Source organism: Euprymna scolopes, chromosome 9 (genome assembly GCF_053919585.1).
Source record: "Euprymna scolopes isolate OS-2025 chromosome 9, ASM5391958v1, whole genome shotgun sequence".
Taxonomy (NCBI): Eukaryota; Metazoa; Mollusca; class Cephalopoda; order Sepiida; family Sepiolidae; genus Euprymna; species Euprymna scolopes.
Genome location: NC_136490.1, coordinates 18749716 through 18776395, shown reverse-complemented (window position 1 = coordinate 18776395; position 26680 = coordinate 18749716). Strand labels below are relative to the sequence as shown.

At 32.3% G+C, this 26680-nt stretch overlaps 1 protein-coding gene across 3 annotated transcripts in view; it reads right to left on the bottom strand.

Moving 5' to 3' along the window:
* LOC145284452 (serine/threonine-protein kinase 11-interacting protein-like) overlaps nucleotides 1-26680 on the bottom strand; it is a 161446-nt gene that overhangs the window by 122851 nt on the left and 11915 nt on the right. Inside the window, exon 1 of one of the 3 annotated variants that reach the window (XM_080133276.1) lies at nucleotides 23297-23477. The exons of the other annotated variants lie outside the window; for them this stretch is intronic. The gene's annotated coding sequence lies outside the window, so the exon portion shown is untranslated. Of the gene's footprint in view, nucleotides 1-23296; nucleotides 23478-26680 lie in introns of those variants that run through there. 3 annotated transcript variants of the gene reach the window in all.

Sequence of the window (26680 nt, the reverse complement as noted above, 5' to 3'; positions counted from 1 at the left end):
ACCGTACAGAAACCAGTTTTTTTGGTCTTCAGTTTAGGGATTTCAAGAGTTCGCAGTAGGGGCAGATAAATTTCTGTATGCATATATATATATATATATATATATTTTTTTTTTTTTTTTTTTTTTGAGAAAGTTTTTGTTTGTCATTTATTAAATTCCAATAACACAAAAGTGTTTTAACACAAAATATAGATTTTAATATTTTTTCGTAACAAAATCAAAATTCTGAAATTTTCGTAACTCATAAAATATAAATAATCATTAAACTTTGAAATGTAAGTTGTCAAAATGTATGACTTAACACTTATGAACATGCATTATTAAAATGCATGTGAATTTTGAGAAAACTTTAAAATTTTGTAATAAAGTCAAAACTGGCATGAATGAAAGTTGTCTGCCCCTGCTGTGCACTCTCCAAATCTCCAAACTGAAAACCAAGTGATTACTTCCCAGTAGTGCACATTTTTATTTTTTTGTACTCAAGAAATATATCATTGTATTATTTTGTATATTATAAAATAATATTATGTAAGTTTCATTATTTACTCTAGTATTTCACAACTTAACACAAGTAGAGTCAAGTAGTTGTATAAGGATATATGGATGACATGTAAGCTACACAAATATATATATATATATATAGTGAATGAATGACAAAAGTCTATATTCCAAAGTTCATGTTGACCATCTTAAAATTTATTCCTTTAATTCAGTTTATATTACAATTCTTGACAGTATGTTTTGTAGCGCAAAATCAATCAATTATATCAACTAGTGAATCTATTTTGCCCTTAATTCATTAGAAGAAATAGCAACAATCAATCCGTTAAATGGAAATAAAGTGCATTTTGATATGATTAAAATCCGAAAATTGGAAGAGAACTTGTAAATACCTTATAATATATTGGAATCGTCCCATCACTAGTATATATAAAAAGTATTATAGTTCTAAAAATAATAATAAAAAAAAAGAATCGTCATTGTTTAGATTTAAGCATGATTTACTAACATCCAAATTTTCGGTTGGTTTGAATGCATACAAAATGATTATCCGTTTGTTTAAAATGCACAAAGTTCCACAGCATGAACCCAGATTTCCATAAAAATGGGTCAGTATTTTATAACAAAGATTCAGATGTCAAATTATGAATCATTTATCTATTTACTTATTGTAAACCTCTGTTCAAGAAATGGGTCATTAGAACTTTACTAAAATAAAAAAAAAAAGCTTAGAATAAGGATGTTGAAAGAAGTGAAAGACGTTCTGTTCATGCAAGTAAAAAAAAATATTGATATTTTTTAAAAACTCATTTTAAGGAAATAAATGAAACTCGAAGTAGAGGGAAAAAAAAGATTAATTAAAATGAACTAAGGTTGGATAAAAAATATCTAATATTTAATACTTTACAAGGTAGTTAATTTTACAAATATTTGGAAGTCTTCAACGTTTCTTATGCCTATTAAAAAGTAATAAATAAATAATGACTAATCAATACAGTAGGGACTGCCAAAATTCACCACAGAATTACCCCACCCTATATGTAACACGATGTAACTTTATTATAAATTAATATTATCAGTATAACTTTTGTACCATTTAAAAGAAGGGCAAAACAAACCAGTAATAATTTTTTTTAATTTTTTTCAAACGAAAATAATGAAATTGCGAGACGAAAATTGTGTTTACATAATTGGCGCTTTAAAATAACATTCCCATGTAGTAGACATTCAGAACAGGAAAGCATACCTGTGTTTAATAAATCTAGCAAAAATCAACTAATGGTCAGATTTTCGTGAAATTTTCGATACTTATCCATTTTAGAATGAAATTACATATAAAATCAAGTTTTCATAAAATATGAGAGGAAATACTTTTTTTTGTGCGTGTCCCCCCCCCATATTTATTTTTTCGAAATTCAAACAAAATATATTTAAATCTATCGAAATTTCTATTTATTATGAAACATAAGAGTTCAAATAAGTAAAAAATATTTCTTTTTTAAAAGTTTAAATACATGTATTGAACAAAAATTTACCTTGAAGTTGCAATTAAAAAATGATATAAATTTAATGTTCTTTTTAAATAGCGTGTTTTTCGAATATATACTATAATCAGTTGAATTGCCAAGAAAAATAAACTTCGTAAACAATTTTTAAAAGATTAAAATTCCATTATTTCAAAATGTTCCGTTACATAGATTTTGAATTGTTTAATTTTTATTTTTAAATATTAAGTTTTTACATAAACATGGCTCTTGTCAGCTATTTTATCGCCAGATTAAAACAGATTTGAAAATATTATTACACAAATATTAAGCATTTTGTAGCCCCCGCCTCATTTTGTTACCGAACAAAATATGGAAGCCCGTAGGTAACCAAAAGAACATTCAGTAAAACCGTATTTCATATTTAATATACAAATGTTTATAATATTAAACTGTAAATCTTAAAACCTGACAAAATAATAACAAAGATTAATTATTAATTGCAGTTTGAAGATAAACAAAGATTTTTAAAAAAATCATTAAGTCGCTTCTGCTTTTCCATAGTTCGTATAGTTAACACAAGCCTGACGTCACGGGAACATGCATTTCGTTTTTCACATTGTTTTGGGGATACCTATAATACAGCAATACAAAAAAAAAAAAAAAAAAATATATAACATGAAATAAAATTTTCATGAACAGAGTTCCTTCCCAAGAACATCCCAGCTATAGAACACATTATCATGGAACTATGTCTTTGCATGCTGAAATATGAGTCAGCAAACTCAATGTCATAAAAAGTCAATCAAATTTTGTTCATGATTGTGGAAGGATGTATATGCTGATGGATGTATAATATGAATGTGGTATTGTGGTGAGAGTAGAGCAAAAGTTGGAACTAGCTAGATTAGCTCAGTTAGCGTCAGTTTGTCATGACCGGCCTTTCCAGATTCCCCACCTTTTCAGCCTAGTGCCAAATTTTTCTCCAAAGATTTTTTCTTTTTATTGAAAATAAATGTTTTTCATTTTTAGATATTGCCTTGTTTATCGTAGGTTAAAGAGAATAAAAGGACTGCTGCTGCTGCTGCTGCTGCTGCTTAGGTGAAAAAGCAAACGTCTCATCGGAGAAAGAATACAAATTAATCTGACTCGACTAGGTTTTCAACTCAAAAGAACTTATATGACTAAAATAGGAATTAATACTTTTAAAAAAATATCGTTCAATCAGTAAAGAAAAATTAAAGACAATCTTTCAAATAGATAATTCACCTTGTTGAACTTTACCCTTAAGTGTCTTTAGACTTGAAAAGTAAAAAAAAAAAATTTTTTTTTAATAAATTAGCATGTTCAGGCATTTCCTCTTGTCTGAGATCATAGTCATTTTTATTTTCCGTTTATTCTTTCCTTCAGTTTCATAAATAACCAAAATAAGCTTATGTAATTGTTGATCAAATGAGTCATTCTTATAATTATTCCCACGAGTAATTCGTTCATTTTATGATTCTTTGTTATTGTTATCTATTCAGTTCTACTGATATACTGTTAGATTCTACTTAGGTCAAGAATTCAACAAGGGCAGTGCTGTTTTGTTCTGGTTTTTATTATTATGAACAAAAAGTAAGCGTTTTGATACGGAAAAAAACAATTGTTTACACAAAAAGAATTAAGTTTTAATAGAATTTACCTAAAAAAAAAAAAAAAAATAATCAAAAACAAAGTTAAAATATACAAGTCAAATAATTTAGACTAACAAATTATCAAAAACAAAATGGCTGCAGTACATAACAAATGACATACAAGTTCAATTTTTACACATTAAAAAGCGAATGTAAACATTTACTTTGTTGCTGTCCTATCAATCTGTTTAAAATGCTGAATTTAAAAACAACTTAAGTGAATATATTAGAAACATCAGGAAGTTTGATTAGATATAGCAAAAAAGGCTTAACAGGTAGAGAACAGATTCAAAGTGTTATTTTATTTAATATGCAGATTATTATGTTCTAATTTTTTCACAATGTTTCGGCCAATTATTCCTCTGGCCTTCGTCAGGTGGTTAACCGTGACTGGATAGGAATGTCGAATCTCCCAACTGTATCCACTTCCATAGTTGTTGTTGTCTTACAATGGTTTGGCCAACTAATCCTTTGATCAGCATTTGGGTAGGATTGAAACTGCTATCTTCAGACAATGCTCACCTGGAACTGTAGATATTCCGCATCTCTATCCACTGTGCCATGGGCCCCGAAGGGCAATAAAGGTCGGATTCTTTGATCTTATAAATCCACATTTTTATTTGTTCTTCCATTGTCGGGTTCATACCAAATGGTATATTATTGAATTACTTTGGAATTCTTTTGAGATGAGTAATTTGTATTTGATGGCACAGTGGATAGAGATGCAGAATATCTATGATTCCAGGTGAGCATTGCCTGAAAATAGCGGTTTCAATCTCACAGAAAAGCCGGCCAGAGAATTAGTTGGCCAAACCATGGTGAGACGACAACTATGGAAGGCAGTAATTGCTGTGGGTGCAGTTGGGCGATTTGGCATTCCTATCCTGTTGCGGTTAACCACCTGATGAATGCCAGAGGAATAATTGGCCGAAACTTCATGAAACAACAACTAGAAGATGAGGATAATAGTCTGTTAATAATTCAATACAAATTACTCATCTCAAAAAGAATTCCAAATTCAGATTCTAAGTGCTCGTCATTACAGCAATAAATCACTATTCTCACCAATCTTTCACAATAAACACCCGTCTAGCTGAAACCACTGTCAAAAATTTTCCCCACTCTTTATCTGTGCCTAAATCAAAACGTAGATTCCATGAACAAAGCTTCTTTCTTAGAACTGCATGCCTGTGGAACTCTCTACCGCTTGCCTGTTTCCCTCCTGACTTCAACATGGATGTCTTCAAGTGCAACATAAACAAATTCCTGATGAACCGCCCACCCCCTAAGTAATGACACTTTATCAAATCTCCAATACTAATGAATACTGCAACACTATCCCATTGATTACTGTACACAAAATAACCCTTATCTCTGAGTGGCTTTTGAGCCTTGATAAGTGGTGACCTTCATATAAAAAAAAAAATAAATAAAATAAAAAATAAAAATGCAAACAAAACAAAGAATGATATTCTTACATCCCTCAGAGACATTTTTTTTTTTTTTTTTTTAGAAAATGTTTCATTTTCAGACATAAAATTTTATTTAAATAGGAACGACATTTTTTGCAATGCTAGAGGTGGAAAAGAGTTCTCAGACATGCAAGTAATAGTTCGTTTTTTTTTTTTCATTTCTAGCTGAGAAATGTCAAGCATTAATGCTTAAACTCATTTGACATTCGTTTTCGAATGGCTTTATATTTCACAATGAAAAAGAAATCGCTTTTCTTGGTAATGGGGTTAAAATGCATTCAATCTGCAAATTTTTTTTTTTACTAATGAAAACAATGAGTAAAATTGCAATCGTTTTAAAACATTTCATTAAAACAATTTCAGAACTTTGTATACTAGGTGGAAAAAAGTAAATTCACAATTTTCTTATTTCAATTCAAGCTAGGCTGAAAAACTGCTGAAACAGCTCGTGATATCAACGAAGCATTTGGCCTAAGAACCACTACTGAACGCACAGTACAATGGTGGTTTGAGAAATTTTATGGCAGCGACAAGTCTTGAAGATGAATGTAGTGGTCAGCCATCGGATATTGACAACGATCAATTAAGAACCTTAGTTGAAGCCAATCTACGTGCAACTGTTCGAGAACTTGCTTCTGAATTAAACGCAACATATATGACGATTTCCAACCATTTGAGCGAGACTGGAAAGAATAACTTGATAAATGGATGCCTTATAAATCCAACAACAACCAAAAGACGCCATTATGAAGAGTTATCTTTTCTTTCACATGACAAGAACTACCCATTTCTCGACCGGGTTATGACTTGCTAAGAAAAGTGGGTTCTTTATAACAGCCGGCGATGCTCAGCTCAGTGGTCAGATGCTAATAAAGCTGCAGCTGCACTTCCTGAAACTAGAGTTGCAGCAAAAGAAGGCTATGCCAACTGTTTGGCGGTCTGCAACTGGTCTCATTCATTAGATTTTTTTGAATGCAAAACGAAACAATTACGGCGGCGAAGTACTGTCAACAAATGTATGAAATGCATCAGAAACTGACATCAACACATTAGTCATCAGAAAAGGCCCAATTCTCCTCCACGACAATGTCCGACTGTACGTTGCTAAACCGACCATGCAGAAGTTGAACTAATTCCGCTACAAAACTTCCTCATCTGCTATACTCTTCCAACCTCTCACCTACCGACTACCACTTTTTCAAGCATCTTGACAACTTCCTGTGTGAGAAATGCTTAAAAAACCTAAGCGATATCAAAAACTCCTTCAACGACTTCATCGCCACCAGAACGCAAGATTTTTATGTTAATGGCATAAATAAACTTGTTTTGTGTTGGCAAAAGTGTGTCGATCCTAATGGTGCTTATTTCGACCAATAAATTTTTGTTTGAGCCAAGATATGTTCATCTGAATTTAAAAGTTAAAAACTGCAAAAACTTTGTCGACCTGATAGATACTTGCACACATCTGGAGGTGTCCATTGAATTTATATATTTTTTATGTAAATTTTATTTCGAATTACTGACCAATAAAGGTGTAGAACATATCTAAAAGATTTACAATAGACCAATTTATCACAGTATCTTCACTGGAATCTTCATAAAAATTTAATATCCTTTCTCAGCATGGTAACCTCAGGCAGTGGCTGTAGTGAGGTTGATACCAATTATACTGATAACCTGAGTGTACAAAACCCATAGTGAAGTTGGTATTGAATCCTGTCGGTTGAAACCGCACATTCATTATGGATGTTGTCAACCTTTCACATGGTTCTCCCGGAATTATCCGTTTCTAGCCATGCCATGCTGAGCCATAAAAAAAAATAGAGAATCATTAACAGTACTTATGCACTTATGTTACCGTGCTAGAAAGCTATTCTTAAAATGGGGAGGGAAGGGCGCTTTCCTTTTTTTTTTTTTTTTTTTTTTTTTTTTTTAACTATTCTGTACTTTCACATAACAATTTAATAAAAATATAAAACTTTAATTTAACTTGAAAATACTAAAGAAATAAGTGTATAAACACCTCATTAAAGGATCAACCACCAAGCAAACATCCCAAATTCTTCCTTTTCTAACCATTTTATTTCTTATATGGCCAAAAAGGAAAAATAAACCAATCTTCAGGTTAGAGAGTAGAGTACGGAGATAAAATATGAAATTCTGATTGGTCAAATAAGATCATATGGGAGAGTATGTTTTTTTTTTAATCATCAAACAGTTGTTGACATATAAAAGCTAGCATACAGGTGACAGTGTGGTATGCTCTTTCCATGGAAACCTGGATAAGAAAATAATGAAAGTTCCGAGAACCTTCTACCAACTAATTGATTTAGTTTATGTTTTATGATATATCAAGCATTTATGAGTTATTTAATGCTAGAAAAAAAATTGTAAACGATTCATTATACATGATTAATTGCTATTAAATTGCTGTGTTACTCATTCCTAAAAAGGGGGTTCATACCTTCCAATAGAAGGATAAGTAAATGTGATAGATTTGTGGTCAGATTAGGAGCCGTTTTGTAATGCTTTACAAAGTGTTTACACCCAAGTTGACATGAATTCATCAGCTCCACTTAAGTGTCTCTTCCTTACTTTATATTTACTTTTTTTTTTTCTGTCTTTAATTTGATTGGCCGAAAGGAAGAAAGGACAGAGGAAAATAAAGAAAAAAGTGGTGGTGGTGGGAGGGGGTACAATTTGGTGTTATTACCATAGTAGTAGTAGTAGTGGTGGTGGTGGTGGTGGTAGTATTTCTTACACTTACCCACCACAGATTCAAGTCTATTGAACTTTTGTTCAGCCAATTCAATAACCAATATCGGTATTCATTATACCAGTCCACCCAAACTGCCGGTAATTGATTGATCGTTGAAATAAAACGTTTTTTAATATACAATGACATTTACAGTCACCAATACATCTTTTGGCAGATTCCAACTACAAAAACATTAATAAAAAGGTGGCCAATATACACTGCCCACGAGACATTAAAGAATATGAAATAGTTAGTCTAATATCACAAACAGCTAACTTGAAAAGAAACTCCCTCCACATTAATAGACAGGTTTGGCCGTATCTCTACACTAGATTGATGCATGATGCTGGTATTATTTCAAAGTCCTTCTTTTCCTGGTCAATATGCTTTACCAAAGCTTCAGTCTTGTCTACCTATTATTCCTCCACTGGATTCATACAAACCCACTTAGCAACAAAATCAAACCCCTTCACTGTTGAGATTCCTAAATGCTAGAAAGCTTTCTACTCTAATAGTTTCTTCCCTCAAACAGTTAGACTTTGGAATTCCCTTCCTGCTACCTGCACTAATATGCAAAAGTTTAAATGTACTGTAAACCAACATCTTGTTAATCTTTAAAAGGCATGGTCCTGAATAGTAGCCCCTTACATTCAAGTGGCGATATGCTTTATTAGGGATGAACGCAAAAAAAAAAAAAAAAAAAAAAAAAAAAAGTGATGCAACAGCCCGGACAACTCCAACATGCCCAGTTCAAACTGCATTGCCTTAGGGAATAATAAAGACAAAAAGAGGAAGGGACCTTAATCATTTACTAAGAAACAAGTGTTTTAAGATCATTGTGGAAAAGTGGTTTCAACATTTTATCTGAAACAGAAATCGGACACCTGATACAATATATCATCCTTGTTAACATTGACTCATTTCATAAAGTTTACTTTAATCTTTAAATCAGTAAAAAGAGTCATTATTTGGATTGCTGGTATTCATTTTCCAATTATGTCTTGGCTTATGTGGCAATCCTACCATAGCAACAAGCAACATAAAAAGTTAGCCAATAAAAACCCTAGATATGGACATGAATATAATATTGACACAAATGTAATGCTGCTACACTAGGTGTATCAGAATTTGGGGGAAAGTTTTGACACCCCTAACACAAAACTGCGAATAAAGCATTAAAAAAAAACTCGTAATTTCTCTTTTTAAAGTGGGTTGTTTATTTTCTTTATGGAATATACTTCCAAAATAAACTATTACAGTTGTTTAAAAAATAATAGAAATATTTTTATTTTTTAAAAAACAGTGTTTACAAAGTGCTTGTGCACGTTCATGCAGCAATTTTTTTTAACGTATGAAATCAATTGAATTTTATGAGTTAAAGTTTTTTTTTCAATTTTTAAGCTTTGAAAATCTATCAAAATTTTTCTATTGGTTCAATTTTTATATTTTCAGGGTCAGTGTGAAATTTTATGCTCTTTCCAATAAACTGGATATAATATTTTAGACAAACATTTTTTTTTAAATTCACCCCCCCCCATTTTGAAATGTCTATTAAAATTTAAGTAATTTAATCAAAGGTATATATATCAGAAATTGTAGATAAAGGATCAATAAAATATTTTTGCAAATTTACCTGTAAAGTCCAAAGTGCAAAACCTTTTTTTTTTTTTTTTTAAACTACGTTGATTTTTTTTTTTTTTTTAAGTGAAGGCTTATGTTATGCTTAGATTGTCAAGTAAATATCGGACACTGACGACAATTTTTTCTATTTCATTCAATGTTTTTTTGTTTTGTTTTTTTTGTTGTTTTTTTTTTAGATATTTAAAAAAAACTTCACTCGATAAAGAAATAAAATATATTAATCAAAACTCATGTATTTCATTAAGAGAATAAAAAAAAAATAAATTGAAAAATTTTTTTTTTAATCGGTAGAGTGGGTTTTTTTTAACGGCAAAAACTGATAAGTGAATGTGTTCATTTTCAACTAAGGTGGCCCCAAAACACTAATTTTTGTTTACAGCACGCAATAGAAAGAGACATTAATTGTGGCACTTCGAAGCCACCAGAAGATAAACTCTACGAAAATCAGACATTTGTCTCCCTTTATTTGAACAGTGAAAAACATCTGAGTGCGCGTTTTTTTGGAATCATTGTTTAAAAAATATTTTATTTAAAAAGGACATGGAATATAAGTATAAATATGGATAAATTCTTAACGAACAATGGAAGTACACATTGAATAGTATTTTTTATAGGTAAGTAATTTTTTGGAATTTATATATATTTTTTATAATCGAAGTAAGTAAAATTTCGTTGATTTTCTTTAAATCTTTTTTTAAAGAAAACCGATTTTAAAAAAAATAATGCATAATTTGCTATTAAACCTGTTATTTTTTTAAATTTTGGTCTTTGTTCCTTTAATTGAAAAAAAAAATTAGCATTTGAATTACATTTTTCAACTAGTTATATACTTCGAAAGATAGTAAGTTGAATTATTCAAGTTCTTATGCATTTTTAATGGCGGCTTCTGATACACCTACTGCTACAGTCGTGATGGGAAAGTTAGAATAGTCAAAAGAGTTGACAAAACTATTTAGTGCTAATGACTACATAAAGATTTTTTTTTAATTGTAAAACAATTTAAAGATTTAAAAAATAAAAATTGTTTTTTATTAAAATTTAAAAACTGAGAAAAAAATTGTTGCAAGCCTAAACAAGGATTATTTTTCAATGAAAGAGGATAGATAACCGGTTCAAACTGAAAGGCAATCCCCCGAGGGCATCAACATGGGGGGAGGATATCACATAAGACAAACTTGAATAAAGTTACAAATCATTATATAAAAGTCACTGTGAGTGAGTGAGAGTGAGAGAGAGGTTTCCAAACAGCTGAGCTAACCCTTTGCAAATTTCACACAAAGGTAATTTATGTGTGGCAGTGTTCTTAGATAGAAATTGTACAGAAATTCATTCTATAAGTATTGAAAACCGAAAAAATCCGATCTTAAGTTTTTTTTCTTGTAGATAAAAAAGAATTTTTACAAGGAAATTTTTATACGTTATACCGACAAGGGAGATAATCAAAACTTCGCAAAAGATTTCTTAAAAAAAAAAAAAAAAAAGAAGATTATTGACGTCTGGAGTTTTAACTCAGTAGCAGAACATTTGACTACGGATCAAATAATTCCTTTTCAAGCCTAGGTGTACCTCCCCATTTTATTTTAATTTTTTCTTATTAATGAGTTCAATTTACAATAAAAAGAAGAGGTACCATTTAAAATTGCCGCAAATCATTTTTTCGCTTGCATATTTTAAAACTAAACATTAATCAGAAGTGACTTTTCCAGAGCATTCATTATCAAGCCCAAATATCAACTGATATGATACTGTAAACAAACAGACGGGATTTGATGAACAACATAATCATTGTTATTTTTATTATTTTTGTGCGAATTAGTCCACCAGGTAAATTATTCCTCATAAAATATAATATTCAACAGAGGATTGATTCTATAATATATACATAATCTGCATAAATTAAAATATCATGTTTTAAAAGTATTGTATGACCAAGTAATGCCGGCCATCCAGCTAGTTACAAATGAAGAGAAGAATGGTGTACAGTCTGATAAAAGATAAGAGGAGGAGGTTCAAAAAGATGAAAGTAGGAGGTAAATTTTTTTTTTTTTTTTTTTTTTTTTAATTTTAAAAGTTAATTGACATTTATAACAAAAATTCATTGATTTAATGAAATAACAATTGGTTATTAGCATGAGCGATAAAAGAAAGAGCCTAAGAATTAGTATCGATATACTGATGCCTAGAAACAATTACGTTTCTAAATTTTTTAGATGAGGATTGGTTATTCGTATTATTTGCATTCTTCGAACTACTGTTCTCATCTTGAGTGTTATTTTCACATTTTGGCTAATGTAACCCGACTTTCTACAAGCGAATCTTGTCAAACTCGGGAATCTGGACAGAATTTCGAATGGAACCTTTCACAAGGATAGCATGCTCTTATTCCGTCAGTCATGACTGGATAGAGGTCCTAAGTAATTTGCAATTGTAGTTTTCAATCCATATAAAAAATAAAAATAAAATAAAAAATAAAACACTCGTCTAGCTGAAAACACTATCAATAATTCCCCCCACTCTTTATCTGTGCCTAAACCTAAACGTAGATTCCATGAACGAAGCTTCTTAGAACTGCACGCCTGTGGGACTGTTTTCAGTTTTCCTGCTTTCCAGCTGACTACAATCTGTCTTCATGTCCAATGTTCTTGATGAGTCGTTCCACTTAAGTTAACAAATTTACTGAATTTCCATTACTAACGATTACTATATTACTACTGTACACTATTTAACCCTTATCCTCGAGTGGCCTCTGAGCCTTGATAAGTGGTGATGCCTATGTAAAAAAAAAAAATACTAAGAATTAAACCTTCAAAAGAAGGTCACTTTTACAACTGATTTTCAAAATACTCCATCCAATGCATCATGGATCCTAGTATGAATTTTAAGTCTTAAACTAATTTTATTTCTAGTTGTAAATATCACTATTTATTATTACTATACATATTGTTTACTTATTACTGTATGTATTATCTATTATTCCAGAGTTTGACAAGATACTCCTGAAGAAGGTCGGAGGTTATAGCGACCGAAACACTGAAAATGACACTCAAGAGGTTGGTTGGTTGTTTTATGGCATATCAACCCTTTTCAGGTTATTTAATGCCAAATCCAGTTATTTTGAACAAAATATTTTTTAATAGAATATTTTTTTTTTTCAGGTCGGTTTCTATTTAACCCATAGTTGGGACCCTAATAGGTACTGCCACTCCGGGTCAGAGTCAACTTGGGAGCAATGGCAATTAAAGGATGGCTCCACACTCCCCAAAGCCCGCAAGCTGAGGCCTCACTATCGGATATAGTTTAAGGTCATATCCTGGACCACACTCAAGAGAACAGTAGTCTGAAGAATCCTAAAAACAACGTCGTAATGTACTACTCTACCTATATTAGAGTATCAAAACTTTCACACATTTAAGGGAAAATTAATTTGTACAATATTACTGAATGGATATTTAATATCAGATCAATATTCACCAAAAGAAAGATCCATGTAGCCCTAGATGGCCGTACATCTAAACAATGTGACAAACATGAGTATTTCCGGGGGGGGGGGTTTAATCTTTGGATAATTATCTTAATCTTCATAAGAGACTTCTCAGATGCAATTGCGTCAGAGATGGGTGCAAACATATTCAAGGCAATGGTCGAATTCACAGAAAATAATCCACGGTCTGCAGTGAAATGGGGGACAAAAATAGATGGTAACATCTTGGCCTTCGGACCAAGATCAGTGTAGTATCTGTTCTGATGCTACACTTCATCTTTTCTGTCCTTGGTCAGTGGAGGAGAAATCCTTCATGACTGATACAATTTTTATTTTTGTTTCTATCCAGATTGCCCCTTTTTGGGGGAGCTGGATTTTCCCCACATTAAAAACCGATCTTGTGTCTAACTCTGCCCTCCTGGGGAGGCAAATAGTAGCATTAAATATTCCTAAGACAAAACTTCTTTCCTTTAACAATTATAAAAAAAACATTTTCAACAACTAATTGCCATAGCAAATAGCATCCTACCCAAGAGTCCAACATTCAAACTCTTCTGCATAACATCCACAGATAAAATGAATTGGAACAAATTCATAGAAGACATTGCCAAGGCTGCTGCAAAGGTGGACTCCTTGTGCACTAGAAAAATACTTACATCTGATAGTACCCTATATTTCTGCAATGTAACCAGTTGCTCAAGCATGGATTATTGTTGCCACATCTTGACCAATCACTCGTCTCGAGAGATAGGTGACTTGTTCAGCTAATTACAAATTACAACTAATTAGAACAAGTTTTTCAAACTCACAAATATTTTAGCATATGATTTAAAAACAATCCATAGAGAAACAAACGTTGATTTTGTAAATGAGTTGTAAACTATAACAGGGTGAGCCAAAAGTAGGTGGGCAGTAAAAAAAAAAAAAAAAAAAAAAAAAAACTAAAAAAAACATTTGGAGATTACACATACGTACAACTATATGTAATAAGACAATTATATTAATGAAAATTAAATATTTATCAACGCAAGTGCTCAAACTGTTTTCTTTCTTGATTTACACACTAACGTAATGTACTTGCAATAACCCTTATCCCTGAGTGGCTTCCGAGCCTTGATAAGTGGTGACTGGTGATCACTGTAAAAAAAAAAAAAAAAAAAAAAAAAAAAAAAGCTTTAAAGTCTGCTTCTTACGTTTCAACAAACATTTTCTACTCTTGGCTCACCTTACCTTGTATATTCCATATACCCATAGATGCAATCTCGATGAGTATTAACACTTCAATAGCAAGTAAGAGATGACTAAAATTGAGGGCTGACCATCGGATGTAGTTTTGTGTGTGTGAGGGGGGGGGGGTTAAAAATAAGTATCGCTATAGAGTCTATAGTATAGACTACAAATATTGCACGCTATGAACATGTAATCTAAAATAGGCGTTCCGAGTTATGTCCTCTGTGTGTGAACTCTTCGCCATCTAAAACATCTAACAAAAAAAAAAAAACATGCAATTTTCCCCAATTTTCTGTAAAAATTACATTTAACTATAAACTTTCTACGCGATGTAGTTTCGTAATTTTTGATATGACAATTAAGGGCGTATATGATTTTTGCTTAAAACGACATTGTGCTTGTTAAGACAGTCGATAGATCGATTTTTAAAAAAATATGTGCTTTACTTGTCATGTTGAAAATATTAACATATCCACGATTTACGAAAATTCGAGTAGAAAGTTATTTATAGTGGAAAGTAATTTTTAAACAAAATTGTTTTTTTGTTTTTTACAGCATATCAACCTTTTTTGGGTTATTTAATGCCAAATTCAGTTATTTTTGGAAACAGTTTTTATGCTTCAAGTTATTTATATCTTCAAATATTTATTTGTAGAGTTTGGTTTATGACATATCAACCCTTTTCGGGTTATGCCAAATCCATTTATTTTGGAAATAGTATTCATGTTGCATCCAGTTATTTTGTAGAAGGTTTTTATTCTTCAAGCTATTTGTATCTTCAATCGCTAGTTTGTAGTGTTTGGTTTGGTTGTTTTATAGTGGATTTTATCGGTTTTGTTCCCTGCCTGCAGAACATGAGTTTTGCAATGGGGGGAGGGGGAATGTTTGGTACATTTTAAGTTAGGAAACCAGTCAGGAAGTGTGGTAGATACAAAGAGAAAAGGGAAGAATGAAAATGGGGGAAATGGTTTAAAAAAAAAAAAAAAAAAAAAAAAAAAAAAGTTAGGTGCATCATTTCGTCTCAGGAAATCAATATCTTCAGACAATCTGATCTAGTAGCACGAGGGGCAAATTGCATTTTGCTTAGAGGTTATTAAGTAAATGGTGAAAAGTTCACAACTTTGAACAACTATGCTAATGGCGACCAACATTTTAGCCTTATAGTGATAGAGCTTTTTTTTAATAAAAGTGTAATAGCAATTCTAATTGACGAATTTGCTCAATTTTTGGATATATTACTATTTTCGACATGACAAGTAATATTGTTTTTGCTTAAGTGCATATTTAAAAAAATCGGGGTCGAAAAAGTTGTCAAAAACACAAATGTTATCAAAAACAACATAAGTTATTTTTCGACCTAACTGGATAATTTTTTAGTGTTATTAATGTTAATTTATTTGGCTAAAAAAAAAAAAAAAAAAAAAGTTTACCGATGTATTTGAAATTTGCAAATGGCGGCGAACTGTGTTGAATACATAAGTTTGGGAAAATGAGTTAAAACTAAACAACTACACAAAATATTGTTAGAAACCCACCGAATATATGTCAGCCTATGTTACGGTAACATATATTGAGTGGATTTCTAACAGTATTTTGTATAGTTTTAGTTTTAACTCATTTTCCCAAATTTACGTATTCAACACAGAGTCCGCCGCCATTTGTATTTTTCAAATACATCGGTAAACATGGTTATGTATTTCGAGCCAAACAAACTTTACATATTTAATGTAAAAACACTAAAAAATTATCCAGTTAGGTAGAAAAGTAGCTTATCTTGCCTTTGATAACATTTATTTGTTATATATTTGTTTTGTTTTTACTTTAAAACAAACCCTAAAATCGATCTGTCGACTATCTTAACAAGCAACAATAATTCATCTTTCAGAAAAAATACAGTCCGACAGTCACTTTTAAGCCAGTCTTATAAATCCCTCGCCATTTTCTTTTGAGAACTGAGACAGAAAATAACAATAGTCGTAATAGTAAGCATACTTGGCCTTTTTGGCTAGGAATTTCCTAGTAGGAACAAAGTGCAGTATCTGTTTTAGTACTACACTTCATCTTTTCTGTCCTCGATCAAACTGAGAATTTTTATTTTTGTTCCTATCCAGAATGGCCCTTTTGGGGGAACTGGGGTTTTCCCCACGTAAAAAAAACAAACCTACCCCGTATCTAACTCCGCCCTCGCGGGGAGGCAAGTAAATAGGAACTATCCTCGTAATAGTCGTCAATCGCCTTACTGTAGCCATTGCGACGTCAGCAAGTTACGTTACTTTAGGGGAGAGGCCTTCTATTTTATGTAGGTTACACTCGAATTGTTTTTATTCATCTGTATGTTTTGCGAAATTGAAACAGAAAAAAAAAACTAAGACGGAAAAAAAGTTTGTTTATTCCCTGATATTTTCATTGTAGACAGAAACTAAAAAATAATCCGTATGTTTTTTATTTATTTGTTTGTTAGGAGTGTCAGAAATCCGATGTGGCGTCCTGTACGTTTTACGGTTGTAGTAAACCGTAACCGACTTACAATTTTAAACAAAAGCTATTTTAATATTTTTCCCTGTAAACAATTACTTGTTATGTCGAAAATAGTAATATATCCAAAAACTATATACAAAAAAATTCATCGAGTAGAACTGCTAGTTTCGATACCGGCTACGCTACAGTACACATGTTGAATGCCATTACGGTGTAATCTTAAATATGCTTTCTGAGTTGTTTCCCCCTTGTTTCTGACATCTTCATCGTCTTTTTTAAAACATCTTCGCAAAAATGCAATTTTCCAATTTTCGGTAAAAATAACTTTTGATATATTACTATTTTCGATATGACAATTAAGCAAGTAATATTGTTTTTGCTTAAAAGGATTTTTTTTTTTTAATCGATATCAATTCTCTTTGAGTAAGCACTAATACAAATTAAACCATTTTCATCCCTCTTTTCTTTTTATTTTTTTTATTTTTTAACGGTATTCCGACTGCAACAATAAACCTATGCTTTTCATTTATCTATTTTTAATATAACATTTTTCGGACATCAAAAACAAAATGGAACTATTAGTTGAAAACAAACAGAAAAGCAAGTAACATTTGACTTGTTCCCGTCCTTTATGGTCGCTACGTTTACATAACAGTTCAACAACTGTAACGGACACAAGTAAATAAAAACACCCACCATCACCCTCTTAAGTAGAACCGTTTAAAAATAGAGTAATTTTTTTTTTTTTTTCTTTCCTCATATATTTGGGGTGTTTCCCGCTAAATGCACACATTCTACAAATAATTGTTTAACATTTGGGACCACAAAAGGATGGTATCATTTAATGCTACTAAGACAAAGCTTCTTTCCTTTTATAACCACTAACTGGCATGGTCATATGAGCAGTCAGCAGTCTATCTGAGAGTCCATAATTCGAAGTCCTCGACCTAGCATTCACAAGTAAAATGAATAGAAACAAATACATTACAGTGATGTGTAAAAAAAATGAAATAATAAAACATTTGATAAATGTTTTATTAACTTAAATTTAATATACGTGCTTTAACTATAATTGAGTTAATATGGCGGAACAGCTACTTCCGGCCAAGGGAGATAACTACAATATTTATTATAGCTAAGGAATCAAAAGTAATTTAAATTATAACATTTTCCCATCCAATGATTATTAAGTATCGAGTTATAAATCTTACTGCTGCCTTGCAGTTTTCCTTAAAAGGCTATAGAACCTCATCCAGAAGGAAAAGGCGTAGTAGCGGACATGATAGGGCGGCTGTTTACCTCACTGAGATTACTTTCGGCCAGAAGCTGCAGCCTCCTCTGCTGCCAGTCATCGCGGGTTCGCTCCACTAGACATGAGCATTGGAGGTTCAGAGGGTGTTAATCTGATGCGCAACAGATACTGCACCTAAACTGCACAAGCAAGTTTGGAGCCAAGGTGGAAAGTCCTGTGGTGATGGAGGGAGACTACGTCATCACCGAGGGATAAATCACTGAGGCCCCAACTAATTATCGTCAAGATTGATGGACTGCATGATCATGATGATGATGATGATAAAGAGGATAATTAAAGTTAGTCTGTCCAGCATTAAGTTACAAAGTTCTTATATTTACTTGGGAATCGTCGCATTCTGGACAATGTCCGCACCGACTCGCTGGGATTTTGATCCCCAGCGTCAACTTCTTGGGAAGCGTTGATTTCTTCAGGATCGGCAAAGGATTCTTTTCCTCCACATTGGTCATGTTTTCATCATTAGGCGTCAGATCTTGCAGGATTGCTTTCAGTGCAAAGGTCTTTTTTATTACAGGAGTTAGGAGCCAGGTCTCCCACATTAACAGCAGTTTCGGCACTAGAAGTTGGCCGCACATGAGCATAGAAGGGGTTGACGTCTAATAGGGTAGCAGAAGTTATAGGAGTATTGAGTTTACTAGTCTTAGCATGATTTCTGACATATATTGGGTCCGGTGTTGTCCAATATGGAATCGAAATATCAGAGGAGGATTTACAGTTATATTTCAGTAGCCTGTCCTAAGGAATATTAGTGGCAGTGCAGAGTAGCAATCTAATTGAGTGAAGAGTGTCAGGTAGTATGTCTTCCCAATAGGGCAGCTTCATGTTGCTAGAGTATAAGGTTGTTTAGATGGCCTTCCATAAAGTTCCATAGAGTTTCTCAACTTGCCCATTACCTTCAAGATAGCAATACCTTTCCCATGTTAGTAGTCTCTAATTTCACCAGAAAGGAAGTCGGCAGCCCTATCAGTATGTATCATATCAGGCACACCAAAAATTGAAAATAGTTGGTTTAGACATCAGATAATGGTTTTGCTTGTCATGTCTTTACAGGGAAAGGCAAAAGGAAAGCGAGAATACTCATCAATTATGGCGAGTATTTGTTATCATGCGAAGAAGTAGGTAGGGGACCTTTGAAGTCAATGTTTAATCGCTGAAACAGTAGTATAGCCTGTATAAGCGTTCCTTTGTTACAACTGGCAAACTTGAGCTTCAGATACTGACAGGAAGAGCAAGAGTCGGTTATGTTTTAAACTTGTTCCAAAGATTATGGAAGGTTCCTTGTTCTGATGAAGTGGTTGTAACACTAGGATGGGATAGTCTAACACACAAATCGTGAAGGTCTTGCAGAAAGCAAGTCAGAGCAGAGATGCAAGAGAACATGGCAGCAGCTGCAATTTTCCGTTCCCAGACGATTGACAATACTTAATTTGAACTGTGACAGTTCAATTTGCTAACGACATGACATTTTTGATTTGGGATTTCCTACTGTTGTCAAACATGAAACTAATGCTCTTTTGATCCATAATGATTTTAAAGTGTCATCCAAGTAGAAAGTGTTGCCACTTTCGGAAAGCTTTGACAATAGCAGCAGTTTCCTTTTCAGCAGCCTGATGTTTAATTTTGTTTGGGTTTAGCATCCGTGAAAAGAATGCAACAGGTTGACCTTGTTGATTTAGTGTAGTACCTATGCAGTAATTACTTACATCTGTTTCTACTTCAAATTTCTTATCCGGGTCAACTGTTATTCTGTAGCATTTTTTAGATCAGTCTTCAACATTTGAAGAGTTTAAGATAGATGGGGAAAGTGGAAACTCTTTGTCGTGGTTGAGTAGCGGTATTTTATCAAAGTTTTGAATGGACTTACTAAGAACATTTTGACTACTCGTTTTTGAGACAAGATTTAGAGGTGGTGGTATTTCGAGAAGTGGTTTTAGTCTTTGGTAGTCAGGAGCAATTTGATTGTTTCAGATTATGTAACAAAGTAAAGTGATTGAGGTAGCTGAAATGACGTTCTTACTTTGGTTCAGCGTGATGTTGTATCTTTGGAGATTGTAGTCATGCTCTTTTTGATTATTTCCGCATATTGTGACATTGTCTACATACATGCAGGTGTCTATCAAATTCTTCTCTATGATGTCATCGATACATCTTTGGAATGCACTTGCTCCATTAGTGATGCCAAAAGGTAGAGAAGTAAACTGGTACAGTTTTCCACTTACTTCGAAGGCAGTGTACTTTTTTATCAGTGTCACTTATCGGTATTTGGTGATATGCAAACTTCAGATCAAGTGTAGTGAAGATATTATACCATGCTACATCATCAATCATTTTATTGGTGTTAGGCATAGGATAGGCGTCAAGTTCCGGAAAAATTTTAAATAAAAAAAATAATTTTGTTCAAATTCCGTCTATGTTTGTTTACAATATCACATCAGCTGATATTTAGGCTTGACAATGAATGCCCTGGAAAAGTCACTTCTGATTAATCTTTAGTTTTAAAATATGCAAACAAAGAAATAATTTGCGGTTATTTTAAATGGTACCTCTTCTTTTATCGTAAATTGAACTCATTAATAAGAAAAAAATTAGAATAAAATGGTGAGGTACAAGCGGGCTTGAACAGGGGATCATTCGATCTGTAGTCTAATGCTCTAGCACTGAGCTATATCTACAGATGACTTTCTTTTTTTTTTTTTTTTAAAGAAATGATTTGCTGAGATTTTATTTCCCTTGGCTGGTGTAATGTAAAATATTCCCTAGTAAAAATTCTTTTTTTTATATACAAGAGAGAAAGATTATTTTTAAGATTGGATTTTTCTGATACTCATTAGATGAATTTTTGTACAAAACATTCATAAGAACACTGGCAGACATAAATTACCTTTGTATGAAATTTGCAAAAGATATGTTTCGAAACGACCGACCCTATCAGGAAGGAAGGAACTCTCTCTCTCACACATACAAAGCGACTTTTATGTAATAGAGATTTTCGTTCATACCATTGCTCCATCTCATATATTGCGATTCTTTATCCGATTGGGATTGGGTTATAAATATTGATAATATTTATATGGACTTTAATTTTACAATATTTTACAAGCTATAATCCGAAAATATTTTAAAATTTTAGCTAATATATAACTCACCACTCACAAAAGCTAAAAAGATTTAATGAGAATTTCATTTCGATGATGAAAAATACTAGGAATACTGATAAAAAGGGAAACATTTGATTACTTTAGCGGATAGCTTGATAAGTATTTGTTGACATTGGACTTAAAAGCGATCATGTTGTAGTCTGCAATGAAGTAGTCTCATGGCAATGTACTCCACAAATGAGTAGGTCTTGTAAAGAAACTGTTTATGGAAACAGTATAGCAATTTATTATTGTACCTCTTTACCTGCCTCCCCACGAGAAATGGGTGTAACACAAGCTTTGTTTAATGTGAGGGATATCCATCTCCTTAAAAAGGGGCACTGAATTGAGACAAAAATCAATATTGCCCCAGTAGAAAAGGATTTCTCCCACTAGAACCGATGATAAAATAGATGATAATCTGATATTTAATATTGAAAGTGCTAAATTTCTCTTCGAATTAATCTGCTTCATAGCACCTGTTGAATCAAGTTGCATCCAGTCACAATGATCAGGCATTATCTGAATATACAAGAGAAAGCACCTTGTATACTAAAAACAAAAAAAAACCTAATATATAACTACAAAATGAGCAGATATATCATTCCCCAATTCCAAATGGATAGCACAGACATTCAATTAAGTGAAAATCAAGATATACACCTTTCTTCACTTTTTTTTTTCTATTTTCTTAGTTAGTTTAAGTGGGACATGGTGCGTCCTACCATATGCCTGACATTTACTAGTTATCTCATATTCCAACCGAGAGATCTCTAAGATTCTAACCGTCCCTTTCAGTGCAATTGTTTGAATCTCTCTTGCACTTGGTTCACCGGATATATTTGCTACATAATTTTTTAAATTCGTTTTTAGGAGTCCAGTTGCTATAATTACTGGAATGATATTCAGTTATTTGAATTCATAAGTGGCCATTAATGTCTATCACACCATGTTGAAAAGGTTTATGAAATTTAATCCTGTGTTTAAAGATATACAAACTTCAAGGTGTTTAAGATATACTGTTGTAATTTTTGCAAAGGTTATAGAAAAAAAAATGTTTCTTTTTAATGGCATTTTAACCCAAAACAAGGCACTGTGCCATTTTCATGCTCCTATTTGGGACATGATTTGCAGGGATACTATGTAGGGAGTTGAGCAGCAAGATGTCTTTACACTTAAACTTCTGCATGCTAATGCAGTTAGGGAAGCAAGAACCCAGAAGGGAATTCCAAAGTCTAACAGTACTAAGGAAGAAACTAGGAGAGTAGGTTTTCTAGCATCTGGGGATCTCTACTGTGTAGGGGTGGGATTTTGCTGCTTGTCTGAAGTATTTATTAAGTATCACGAAATCAGATAAATGGAGTTCACTAAGAGTAGAACTGCAGTGCCCGGATGTTTGAACTTGCTGTAAGAGTCCATAATAACCGAATCATGACTGCAGTAACAGATGTAACAAAAAGGAATATAAAATCTCTTTAGTAGATACAGGATTTACAAATCTTTCTGCTATACCAGAAAGAGATCTAAACTTGTAAAGCAGTAGAGGAACTTCATGATTGGCATGATCTAACTGGAAAGACTTACACTAACTTATAAATAAAACTTGGGTGGAAAGGGCAACCCTGATTCAGGAGATGATCCTGTCAAACCAAAACGAATATAAGCATATGACAATAAATTTTGCCAAGAAAAAAAATTCTTCAAAATCACAAAAAAAAAAATCTTGAACGACGGGAGAACTAGCGATGGTATTTGTTAGTACCATCATTTATCAAGATTCAGACAATTCAAATTGCACAAAGTTCAATTAATATATTCACTAATCAACTAATCAGGACCAGTTAATCAAAACGAAAACTCATCTAAAGTATGTTTAAAATCCTCAGGATTAACTGACATTCTTCCATAGATTTCATCTTTGTCTTAGAAAATTTAACAGAATTTGTATGTATATATATATATAGATATATATATATATATATATATATATATATATATATATATATATATATATATGGTAGTTGGACAAGAGAGGAGTATTTTGTTTAATTTATTAAACGAAATAAAAAGAAAAAGAGCCATGCAAAAAAATAAAAAGAAAAAAAATGCAAATAATTTTTACTCACATATTAAATTCCAGTAAAACAAATCAGTCTCACCGTGGAAAAATAATTGCTTGAAAATATTAATATCTTTGTCTCCAGATTATACTGTGTGCAAAACACAAACAATAAAAAAAAAAAATTCTGTTATTTCGTTCAAACCTAAAGGTTGAATGCTTCCAGTAAAAATTGAGACGTCAAGTGTAAATGAATAGGGTTATCTTTTTTTTTCCAGGATATAAAATTCATATCCGTGTTTTGTACGTAAATGAGGAGGAAATAAATTAAAATCTCCTAACGTTTCCAATCCTATTATTGTCTGAACAAGCCAGTCATCATCGAGCAGTTTAATTCATCAGATAAATTTAAGGAAATCCTGAACATGTGAATTACAAGTTATTAGCAGCAGCAATCTTTTTCTTTTTTTCTTTTACCTTAAATGAAATAACGACCAGCACATTTTTTCTCAGCTGGTTCTTTTGGCTAAGAACAAAATGTATGTGTTCCGAGGCTACACTTCACCTTTTATGTCCCAGGTTTGTGAAAGGAAAATTCTTCTTGACTGAGACTATTTTCATCTTTGTCCCAATCCAGAATGGCCCTTTTTTACTTTTTAGGGAGCTACACTAAAAAACAAATTTGTGTCAAGTTGTAAGAAAAAATAAAAAAGCATTCTGACTATACAGCTTGTAGAATTGTTGATTTGCAAAAATAGTAACAGTTATCATAAGCCTAACTCCATTCCAAGAGCTGGTAACCCTGGACATATGCAATAGAATCCTGGCATGTTTGTGGTTTAACACTTCAGCACCCAATTAAGTAAAAGTTGTGTAGGTAACTTGTGATATATCGATTACTTGGTCAGAGTCAGAAAACGTAATCTAAAATAGTTTGGAAGCAAAGCTGCAGTTTCATCCATCGCTGTTCACCTTAGCATCATTTTGACAGTTTTTTTTTTTTTTACAATGGAGTCACCACTTATCAAGGCTCAGCAGCCACATGAGGATAAGGGTTAATGAGTGTACAGTAGTCAATGGGATGATAACATAGTAATCGTTAGTAGTAGAAATTTGGTAAATTGGATTACTCAAGGGGGTTGGCTCATCAAGAACTTGTTTACATTGGACTTGAAGATGACCACATTGTAGTCAGTTGGAAAACAGGACAGGGAAACATAAGAGTTACACAGCCGTGTAGTTCTAAGAAAAAAAGCTTTGTTCATGGAATCTACGTTTAGGTTTAGGCACAGATAAAGAGTGGGGGAAATTGTTGATAGTGATTTCAGCTAGATGAATGTTTTTTTCGTGAAAGTTTAGCGAAGGAGGAGCACATATTGGAGCTCAGACGAGCACTTGCAATGAAAATAACGATAAAGCAAAGACAGGCTTGTAACGTCTCTGTGGGAAAGATTGATTTGCTTTACTGTAAAAGAAAAAGATAATATTAATAATAATAATGGCACATTTGTAGATTAACCCCATTTAGCTAAATTATTCCAAAATCTATCTAAAAAAAAAAAAAAAAGGGTAGAATCTACCCCTTTTTTTAATTTTTTTTTTTAGATAATTATGAAGCCAAAATAATTAGAATTCCGAGTAAGAAATCAGTTTCATGTATAAATTTTATAAAAAATGACCATCAATTCCAGCCATTCCAACTTTTTATGGACATTCAAATTTTTACCACTAATCTTACTTATTGCTCAAAAATCAGGAATTAAACGAAATACTGATAGCAAATTACATTTTTGCACGATTGTTGACATTTGATGTCTTTCTACCACCATTTTATTTAATTTTCAAGCTTGAGTGGTTATCAAGGGTTCTTCGTGCAGGGCTTATGAACAGGTATTTTTTTTTGTTCTAATTTACTAGAGTGGACACTAATTTTATTTTGAACTAAAAACACTTAAATAATCTTATTCATCTAAGTAGAAGAGTAACTTATCTTGCATTTTGTAACACTTTTTTTTTCTGTTTATACAGTAACAAATACTTCAATATCCTTTTTAGAGGGCAAGGTACCTTTAAATGTACATATATTTTATTTATTTTACTTGACAAACTTCTCAATGTTTTTCCCTTTATGTATTTTATCCAAGATTTTGATAAAACTGGGATTTTTGTCTTTAAGTTTTGCCCCGAGTGAAAAAATACAATAAAACATTATTTCAGAAGAAACCAATGACCAGACAACCGAGTGTCGAGCTGGCACTGGCGAAATTGTAAAAAATTGTGCAGAGAATTTCAAATCTGTTAATAATCAACTGCTAACTTCCTGGAAGCCGGCATAGAGATGTTTGGTAAGTATGTGAAAAAAAAAAAAAAAAGTTTAATCAGGAAAGAGTCAAACGAATTTAAGAATGTTTACTTTGTTTACCATAATTGACCAATAAAAAAAAAAAAAAATTAGAATTGGTGGGTCGATGGGAATGGGATATATAACCTGTTTTTATGGCCCTTAGTTTTATGTTGTAAATGAACAACTTATAGCAAATACATGCATCTGTGTTGATTGCATTTTTTTTTTTTTTTTGACAAAAAATAAGAATCGTTTTTGGAATCGGAAATTAAGCTAAAATTTTCTCCAAATCAATTCTGATTAGTTTCCCCACCACTACTATTAATATATAGAAATGCATCTTGCATTTTTAAAGTTTATCGTAGATTGCTTGCAGTGCCTCTATCAGAGGAGTGATAATGGTCCGTTCGATTATTTTTGTACCTGCCAGAATTGCTCCTTTGGAGGAATCGATTTTCCTCGTATTAAGCAACTTTGTGTAACATCTTGAGGCCGTGGGAAGCAGTAGTTGAATCATCCTAAGTCAACTTAATAGAAATAATGTTTAATTAACAATGAATGAGTGCTTAACAGTGAATTATTTTAAGAGTCAAAACTAGCCATTTTTTTTTTTTTATTCCTTTTAACTTCAAACAAGGTAAATTGCTACTGGGACATAAGAAACTACTACATGGGGACTGTGGAGAAGTTTAACAGTGAGATATCTGTTCACATTACATTTAAACTTCTGAAGGTTAGTGAAAGCAGGGAAGGAATTCCACAGTCTAGCCGTCCAAAGGAAGAAACTATTAGAGTAGAAGGCTAAGGACCTCAAGAATGGGACAATAAAGGGTCGGATTTTGCTACTTATTAAGCATGTGTGTCAAAGGGGAAAAGAACCTAACACAATGAAAAGCCAGTATAAAAAAGATGCAATAAGTCAGTAATTAAACATACAAATCCAAAAGTCCCCTTCAACAATGAGAGAAACAGGTTTTAAATAATGCAAGATATGCAACTCTAGCCATTCGGACCACCACCATTTTTATTTCTAGGGCGATATCTAAGATAGGCAGTGTTGACTATATCAAATGAAGTTTACTTTATTTGATATAGCCAACGCTGTCC